This window comes from Hakea prostrata, chromosome 9, assembly GCF_041222555.1.
Source record: "Hakea prostrata isolate BN-2017 chromosome 9, UWA_Hpros_2, whole genome shotgun sequence".
NCBI classification, from domain to species: Eukaryota; Viridiplantae; Streptophyta; class Magnoliopsida; order Proteales; family Proteaceae; genus Hakea; species Hakea prostrata.
The window spans coordinates 48,014,285-48,024,302 of record NC_142608.1 but is presented as its reverse complement, the minus strand read 5'-3'; the positions used below and the strand labels follow the sequence as shown (position 1 = coordinate 48,024,302).

The 10,018-nt window shown below is 37.9% G+C and overlaps 1 pseudogene across 1 annotated transcript in view; it reads left to right on the top strand.

Moving 5' to 3' along the window:
* Positions 1–10,018, top strand: part of LOC149005380 (disease resistance protein L6-like) — a 49,261-nt pseudogene that overhangs the window by 2,289 nt on the left and 36,954 nt on the right. The window contains exons 3-6 of the transcript XR_016169953.1: positions 25–919; positions 1,004–1,290; positions 1,399–1,485; positions 2,251–3,701. The product of XR_016169953.1 is annotated as a disease resistance protein L6-like (transcript). The remainder of the gene's footprint in view (positions 1–24; positions 920–1,003; positions 1,291–1,398; positions 1,486–2,250; positions 3,702–10,018) is intronic.

Sequence of the window (10,018 nt, the reverse complement as noted above, 5' to 3'; positions counted from 1 at the left end):
GCTGGGGAAGACAACAATAGCTAGGCTGTTTATAATACAGTCTTTCATTGCTTTGAAGGGTATAGCTTTATTGAAAATATTAAAGAGAATGCTCAAAAACATGGGCTCCCGCATTTGCAGAATCAACTAATCTTTGATACTCTGAAACAAGAAAATCAAAACATACTAGTGTGATGATGGAATTAATGTGATCCGGAATAGATTGTTTAAAAGAAAGTTCTTGTTGTACTTGATGATGTGGACCATGATATTCAAGCAGAGGCTTTAGTTGGTGACCGTGAATGGTCTCGGTACTGGAAGTAAGTTTATAATCACATGCAGAAACAAGGATATTTTAACTGCTCGAAAAGCAGATGGAATTTATGAGCCCAATGTAATGGATTTGGATGATTCTATTGAGCTTTTCAGCCATCATGCTTTTAGAAGTTATAGACCCCAAATTAATTATTTAACTCTCTCAAATTCGTTGGTCAAAACTGCTGGAGGACTTCCCCTTGGCTCTTCGAGTTATAGGTTCTTCTTTATTCTCAAAGGAAAAATCAGTATGGGGAGGCCATGTTAAAGAAGTTGCAAAAAGTTCCCAACAATGATGTTATGAAAAGTTTGAAAATTAGCTATGATGGTTTAGATGATGCTGAGCAGCAGATGTTTCTGGACATTGCTTGTTTTTTCAATGGAATGAATAAAGATATTGCGTGTCATATATGGGAAGGGTGTGATTTTTCTCCCTCAAGTTGGACTTGACATTCTTCGTGTGAAGTCTTTGCTATCAATTTGTGAGGATGGGAAGTTAATGATGCATGAAATGCTCCGAGAACTTGGAAGGGATATTGTTCGTCAAGAAAGCATGAAAAATCCAGGAACACGTAGTCGAATATGGTCTCAAGAGGAAGTCTTGGATGTATTGATTAAACAGAAGGTAGGTATTGAATATACATTCATTTTATTTTTGTGAGGAGTTTATATTTTAGGCTTTTGATAATTAAGTTTATCTGTTTTGTAGGGAACAAGTAATTGTGAAGGACTCAGTATTGACTTCAGTCATAGATCAAGGTGCCAATGTTTGATGAGTGAAGGATTCACTGGAATGACAGAACTAAGGTTGTTACAAATTGATTATGCTCATGTTTCTGGAAACTTCACCAATTCTTTTTCGAACTGAGATGGCTTAGTTGGAAAGGATGCCTTGACCAACATGCACTAACCAATTTTCGTCCATGGGAACTAAGAGTTCTTGATCTTTCATATAGCGAGATCTCAGAAAACTGGATGGTTTGGAATAACATTAAGGTCTCAAAGAACTTCTTTTTGCTTTAAATTGTTTAAATGGGAAGTCTTGAAAAACCCAAATGTTCTTTCCCTTTCTTAAGCTAATCATATTTATATTCTATATTGCAGTTGGCACTAAATCTGAAGGTTCTGAATCTCACATCTTGTCATCAACTGTCTAGTACTCCTGAGGTTTCAGCAAATCAACTCTTGGAGGTATTGGATTCTTAAAGATTGTGTAAATTTGGAGGAGGTTGATGTTTCTTGTCTCACGAACTTGGTTATATTAGATATGAGTGGGTGTGAAAGTCTACTTGAACTGCCGGAGAAATTGGACCTCATGATTAAATTGAAAAAACTTGATCTGAGTTACTGTGTTAAACTTGAGTCAGTTCCAAATCTTCCCCAAAACTTGGAGGTATTAATTCTTAATCATTGCCAAATTTAGTTGGAATCAATACATCCATTGGTAGCCTCCGGAACTTAGTAACATTAGATATGAGCTGGTGCAAGAGACTAGTGGATCTCCCAAGTGAAATTTCTCAGTTAACTTCTCTTAAGATACTCAATTTAGAACAATGTGGAAATCTAAAGATTCTGCCTGAGAAACTTGGTCAGATGATCTCCTTGATGACACTTGACTTAAGGGGTTGCAAGCATCTAATAGAGCTCCCAAGTGAAATTTGTCAGTTGACTTCTCTCAGAATGCTCAATTTAAAAGGATGTGGAAATATAATGAAGCTACCTGAGACTTTCAGTTGCATGATTTCCTTGACACAGCTTGATTTAAGCTATTGCTTTAAATTGGTGGATCTACCAATTGAAATTTGTCAATTGCCCTCTCTTGAAATGCTTGATATAAGTGACTGCCGCAGTCTTACATCACTTCCAAATCTTCCTTCTAGTTTAAAATCTTTTAATGCTTTTTATTGTGAATTTTTGATATCACTCCCAATGCTCTCAAGCTTAAAAAATCTACAGAATTTGTGCCTTCGAGGATGCCGTTTTAAGCTTGAACGCCTCTCAGATTTTCCCCCAAGTTTGACCAGCCTTGATGTTGAGGGCTGCTCTTCAATTCAGTACATCATAGGTCTTCCCTCAAGTTTGACTGCCCTGCATGCAAAGGGTTGCAAGTCAATGGTAAAACTATCAAGTTCACCAGGAGGCTTGAGAAATTTAAAGACATTATGTCTTTTTGATTGTACCAGCCTTGAAGAAATAGAGGGTCTCAATAAGAAATTGGACTCTTTGAAGGACATTGACGTGCGATTGTGCATGTCATTAAAAGAATTACCAGAACTGAAAGGCTCAAAATATTTAAGGATTCTAAGTCTCCATTTGAACAACATCATATCTGATTTCAAAGGTGAGGGAATGGACTCTCTGGAGGTGTTGGAGATAAAGTCTTGCCAATCATTAAGAAAAGTACCACGTCTATGTGATTCGAAAAGGCTGAGGAAACTAAAAATTATGGACTGCCCAGAGTTATCCGAGATTGAGGGCCTTGAGGACGTTGAATCCTTAGAAGAATTATCTATTTTTGGGGACAGATCCTTAAAAACATTGCCAGACTTCTCAACCCTGAAGAACCTGTGCCATTTAGGAATTGGTCAGTGCTACTCAATTGAAATATTACCTGACCTTTCAAACTTAAAAGAATTGTGGCAACTAGAGATTGAAGATTGTGGAAAGTTAACTGAAATTCCAGCCCTTGACAGACTGGAGTCTTTGCTAATATTGAAAATTGCAAGATGCATTGCCATTGGTAGATTACCCGACCTGTCAAACCTAAGAAACTTGAAGAGTCTAAAGATCAAAGACTGCAAGAATCTAGCTGAGTTTCCTGGTGTTGATAGGTTGATGTTCTTACAGTATTTGGATATTAGTGGGAGTGAGTACTTGGAAAGATTACCGGATTTGTCAAATTTAAAAAACTTGAATGGTCTACAGATTGAAGGCTGCAAGAATCTAGTTGAGATTCGTGGTGTTGACAGTTTGGAGTTCTTACAGAAATTGGATATTAGTGGCTGCGAGTCCTTAAAAGAATTACCGGATCTGTCAAACTTAAAAAATTTAGAGCAGCTAAGGTCTAATGCCTGCAAGATGCTAATTGAGATTCAAGCTGCTAATGGGTTGGAATCTTTAGAAGTCTTGGATCTTCGAGGGTGCTTTTCCTTAGAAAAAGTGCCAGATCTGACAAAGTCAAAGAAATTGAGGGAACTAGATGGTGTCTCCTGCTGGGGCAATAATGCTTGCCAATATGAATTGCAAATAAAATTCTGGGCTGATGGTGGGTACCCAAAATGGCTAGCAAAATCTTCAGAAACTGTAGAACCCTTGACTGACGATGGATAGAAAAAATTACAACCAGATCTGTCAAACTAGACGACACTCACTGCATCATATTGTTGCAAAGGACAAATTTATTCAAGGTATGCCCTCTCTCGCTTTGAGTGAATCTATATTCTTTTTTTCCCCCCTCCATTTTGCTTTTGAAATTGAATATGTTCTCCTTGGTACTTTTTCACCAAGTGAGTAAAAATCTGAAGTGTGAAAATTTTGTGGACATCCCCAGGTCCCTGTTAATATGTCAAGTTTCAATTTAATGGAGTTGGCCAAATGGAAAATAAAGGATATTGAATTATGGTTCACCAATAGGGTGTGTATTACTTAGAATATGCCTAGACATAACAGAAGGTTATCTGATGCAGCACAACCAGAAGTTACTGTTCATGCTACAGTAGTATGAACAGTAACCTAGATGATAATTTCATATTTGGTGGGCCCCAAGTCCAGCTTGCATGGAAATAGACTCAAATTTGGTGGGTCCAGCTTGCAAAGATATAAAATAGGAACTGTTTTTGTGGGAGTTCTAGAGATAATTTAGAATTTTATTATTTATTATTGGGATAATCATGTAATCAAAGTTTTTATTTGGGTAGGATATCTAGGATAAGTTTTAGTTAGTTTTAAATTCCTAAGAGTCCTAGTAGGATCAGTCTTTGTTAGTTTTAAATTACCAATAGTCCTATTTTAGTTGTTTTCGTATCAAGTATGTTTGTTTTGTTATTTAAACACTTGTAATCAGGTTATTGAGGATGGAATAGAAAAAATGAATTGAAGAAAGAAGGATAAAGAAGATAGGGGGAAGAAGGGAAATCTTAGAAGAATTAGTCTTGAAGAAGAGGAAGAGAGAGAATAACACTCATAAGAAAAAAAGAAGAAGAAAAGAGGAGAGAAGGGGGGGGCTGCAAACGCACAAAGCTCAAGCTTCAATTCATTTTTTCTATTCCATCCTCAATAAGCTGATTACAAGTGTTTAAATAACAAAACAAACATATTGATACGAAAACAACTATAATAGGACTCTTGGTAATTTGTAACTAACAAAAGACTGATCCTACTAGGACTCTTAGGAATTTAAAACTAACTAAAACTTTTCCTAGATATCCTACCCAAATAAAAACTTTGATTACATGATTATCCCAATAATAAATAACAAAATTCTAAATTATCTCTAGAACTTCGACAAAAACAGTTCCTATTTTATATCTTTGCAAGCTGGAGTTTGGGCCCACCAAATTTGAATCTATTTCCATGCAAGCTGGACTTGGGGCCCACCAAATATGAAATTATCATCTAGGTTATTGTTCATACCACCGTAGCGTGAATAGTAACTTCTCGTTGTGCCGCATCATTATCTCATTATTGTAGTCAGTTTTGGGGCTAAAATTCTAAGTGGGGTCAAACCAAGACATTCCCTATATATTTGATGGTCATGATTGGCAGATCACTTTGCTCAAAGAAAATTATCCATGCTTGCTCAAAAACTTTCTAGATATGTTTAAGGCTAGGCACCACCCTTGGCTCCCGGCACAAAGATTCACCAAGGTAAATTCACCCCCCCCCCCAAAAAAAAAAAAAACTTTGTCCCGTCAACTTCATGTGTTAGTACGATATATGTGTTTATGCGCATATAAGGTAGATAAGGAGAAGGTCGACTATTGCAATGCTGTGTCATAGCCCTCTGCACTAGCTCAGGTACTTTTGAGAGAGCAGGTAGGCATCCATCAAAGGTGGGTGTTGAGAAAAACGATTATGGTAGAATGACTTAACCGATCAGTGTGATCTTAGGCCTATTTATAATAAGGTGGAAAGATGACTATTACATAAATACCCGTACTTGGGTAACAAGAAATAGAAAATTACACAAACTAAAACTCTAACAGAATTGAACTCCTAATAGGACTCAACAACACTCCCCCTCAAGTTGATGCATAGATATTAGTCATGCCTAACTTGCCTACAATAGGGAGGAAATCTCCTTCCTTCAAACCCCTAGTGAAAATATCTGCGACTTGGTCTCCGGACCTCACAAAAGGCATGCAGATGAGCCCTTGTTCCAGTTTTCCTTTGACAAAGAACCTATCAATTTCAATGTGTTTAGTTCGATAATGTTGTACAAGATTATTGGCAATATTCATGGCAGCCTTATTGTCACAATATAGAAGCATAGGTTTGGAACTTGAACTCCAATAGCTTCTAACAGGCTTTTCAACCATGGTAGCTCACAAACTCCATTAACCATGGCTGTATATTCAGCTTCAATACTGGATAAAGCTACCACATTCTGTTTCTTACTCTTCCAAGTAATAAGATTACCTCCAACAAAGGTACAATAACCTGAAATTGACTTCTTATTAGGAGATCCAGCCCAGTCTGCATCAGTGTATACTTCTATCCTGAGATTATCAGTGGGTGACAAAAGTATTCCTTTTCCAGGAGTTCCCTTCAAATACTGCAGTATTTTGGTATAGCCTTCATATGAGCTAAATATGGATCATGCATGAACTGGCTCATTATCCCCACGACATAAGCAATGTCTGGCCTGATGTGAGACAAGTAAATAAACTTCCCTACCAACCTTTAATATCTTCCTTTGTCCATTGGTTCTCCCCTTTTTTCCTTAAGTTTAGCTCCTAGCCTCAATGGGGATATTACCTGTTTTACACCCTAACATTACCACTTCTGATGATAAATCTAGGACATACTTCCTCTGGGATAGGTATATACCCTTCTTTGATTGAGCCACCTCAATCCCTAGGAAGTACTGTAACTTCTCTAGATCTTTAATCTCAAACTCTTTGCTAAAAAAGTCCTTCAACCTTTGAATTTCCTTACCATCATTCCCTATAATGACAATATTGTCCACATAAACAATAAGAATTGTGATATTGGTACCTGACTTCTTGGCAAACAATGTATGATCAACATTGCTTTGTTTTTTCCAATAAAGGTTACTGCCTTTTGGAGGCATCTAAGCCAACATCTAGAAGACTGTTTTAACCCATAAATTGACCTCTTCAATCGATAAACTTTCCCTGCAGTATTGTCATAAGAGAAACCATGTGGGATTTCCATATAGACTTCTTTCTCCAACTCCCCATGCAAGAAGGCATTCTTTACATCTAATTGGTGTAAGTTCTAGTTTTTGTTCACAACTACGACAACAAAACTCGACACTGTTCAGTTTCGCAACAGGGGCAAAAGTCTCCTGATAATCAATCCCATATGTTTGGGTAAACCCCGTTGCAACTAGTCTAGCCTTCAACCGGTTGACGGATCAATCCATATTTTGTTTAACCACAAACACCCATTTACAACCCACAAGTTTTTTTCCCCGGAGGAAGTGTAACCAGCTCCCAAGTATCATTTTTTTATTGTCAACATTTCCATTACCATAGTTGCCTTCCATCTCTTATCAAGATAGGCTTCATGCCAATTTTTTGGAATAGAAACAGATAATAGAGAGGATATAAAAGCACGGTAAAAGTCAGATAAAGAGTCATAAGAAACATATTTAGCTATGGAGTGCTAAATACATGATTGAACTCCTTTTCCAATAGCAATAGGAAAATCAGAAGAAGATACCCGAGGGGGAACAATAGAATCTGATTTTGGGAGCAAGGGACTGAAGTGGTACCATGTCACTTTTCTCAACCTACTTTGGCCGATTGTAATTCTTCCTTTTGATAAGTCTGCACCTCTTTATTATGGTTATCTTGTTTTGAAAGACCTTAATAGTGTGCCTCATGGTGGGAGATCTTGCTCTCGAGCGAGATCTCGCCACTCCAAAATAGCGAGATCTCAACTGAGATGGCGAGTTCTCAGTCAAGATGTACCAAAATTCTGGCGTAATCTCGATGGATTTTAGGGCCCCGGTTGGGCTGAACTTGGTATTTAGCCTAGTTAAGGCCTTTTAAACACATTGGTGGCCGATTTATGAGAAAATAATCCTAAGTATGTCTTCTAAGTCAACCCTATGTGTAAAACCGAAATGTTGTGAAATGCAAGGTTAGACAACATGTAATGTAGAGATATGATATCAAATAATTCAAGTTATGAACTATCAAGTATCAAGTATTAAATACATTACCATTACACATCAAACTATCAAAGAACTTAAATGTCTTCAAAATTTTATAACCATAAGAAGTTTTAGACTTTAGTAAGTTACAAATCATAATCCATAAGTTCACAATTACAAGAGTACAAGAGTAACAAGATTACAATTTACAACTTACAAGATTACAATTTACAACTTACAAAGTTACAACTTACCAGACTATAAGACAGCAAGAGTATCACTCAGCATTTTGTATAAACTGATTCTGAACGGTGGCCACATATGACTCCTAAGTCAACTCATCACTGTAGTATGTCACATATCGGTTTATATGGAACCGATATGTCTCAATGTCAGAATACTGGAGGAATAACACTCAGGGATAACTGTCAGTCGTGGGTGGGTGAAAGAGCCATTGTTGTTGTTGCTGTTGAATATATCGGTAGGGGTTTCTAAACCACTCAGTTAACAACCCACCTTCACTATCATATGTGTATACTCCAGGTGTAGGGTCTTGAGGAATAGTATGATCTCCATAAGAAGAATACCCAGTGTAATCTGACCCAGTGCTGTGATTCTCGTATAGGTACCTCGATGACTGCCAATTGGCCAAACTTTGTTGTTGTGAACCACTATGACCATGATCTAGGCTCATGCTTCCCATGTTCAATTCAAGATCTTGCATGCTCGCATCATCATTCGTTTGCCCTTGGTTTGATCGGCTCTTCCTACTCCTAGTATAAGTTTGAGAGATTGGGGAACTGTAGCTCGCATGTGTCGGATGACTCGGACCTGGTGGAGGTGACTCCCTTTGTTGACCCTGACTTCCACCAACAACACCACCAACCTGACTGCCTCTATGACTCGATGGCTGACTTGGGCCACTTGGACCTCTGGTACATCAGCATCATCTGAACTCTCACTACTAGACGTCACGGCAGTTGTTTCAAGTGGACCAAGTAGCTCCACAAATGGTACACTTGGTCCTGCTGATGCTGCTACAGCAGCCTGACCGTCATTAAAAGACAAGTGGTCAGCCACAACATCTAGGCCCATAATAGCAGCAATGGTAGGATTTGGCTGCCCTCCTTGCCCATTCAGCACTGGGCCACCTCGATCCCTAACCCACTGATATATGACATCATCTTCCTCATCCTCTACGGGGGGCTCGTGGAATATATTAGTCAACTCAATTGGTTCGTGATTTTTGTCATCTATATCATCTTGTATGTGCCCTAATCTCAATCTCATGCTGTAATGCACATACACTAAGTCCTCGAGCCTCTTACTCCCCAATCTGTTCCATACCTTACTATGGATGAGTGAGAAGGTGCTTCAGTTCCTCTCGCAACCAGAAGATGAGCAAGTCTGTGAGAGTACTTTAATTGCTATGTCCCTGAGATTTGGCAAACTAGTTCCATATAGTAACCATCAGTCAGTTGCATAACCAAATATAAGAATGCATTAGGTAATTAAATGTAAATTTTAATACTTATATAATTTATCAGTTATCACTTATAAAGTTATAAACTTATAGTAAATTAGTAATAGACTATAAGATTATTTACCAGAGATCATTTTTTTGCCTAGTTGCAACTGCTGAAGGCTTTCCAAAACTCCTAGAGGCATCCCTGAACTCCCTGGTCTATACACCAATTCTTCAATTATTGTACTTTTACTACTGTATATGCACTAATGTAAGAAGTTGAAGAAATAATTAAATAAGTTCTCACCTCTCCATTAATTGACCCCTACATGACGATCGGATTTGGCACAAGCTTCTCCCCCACGTCTTGCACCGCATTCATCAACCTTACATTAAGCCCCAGATCATTCTTGTAATGGTTACTTTGGGTTGAGGTAGTAAGCTTGTATTGTGAAAATAAAAAATTTTGTTAGTGATTTGATTGTTTATAAATTATAAGTTATAACAAATTAACAATGTAAATTAAAGTATACAACAAAAACTTAAAAACTTAAAAGTGACTCACCAGCCAAGTGCAAAGGATGCATCAAGTGCGTTTCCCATCTATCATCGATGATCCTCTCGTAGGATTTGAAGGAGCCAGGGGCAGTTGCTCTAACCAACCCTTTCATTTGCTAGAGGGCAGCATATATATGGCATTTTGGGCTTCTTCTCCAAATCTACAATCCTTAAAACAAACATAATAGGCTCTAAAATGCCCATTGTCCTATTCAGCTGCCTTCAAAAGGAATCATTAGTAATGGTTTGTTGGACTACTACTGCATCAGGATGGCTAGATCCATGCCAATTAAACCACTCCTTACTTGCAAACATGTGCCGTAGACCCACCACTTTCTTCTGGAAGCTTTTCAGAGCTA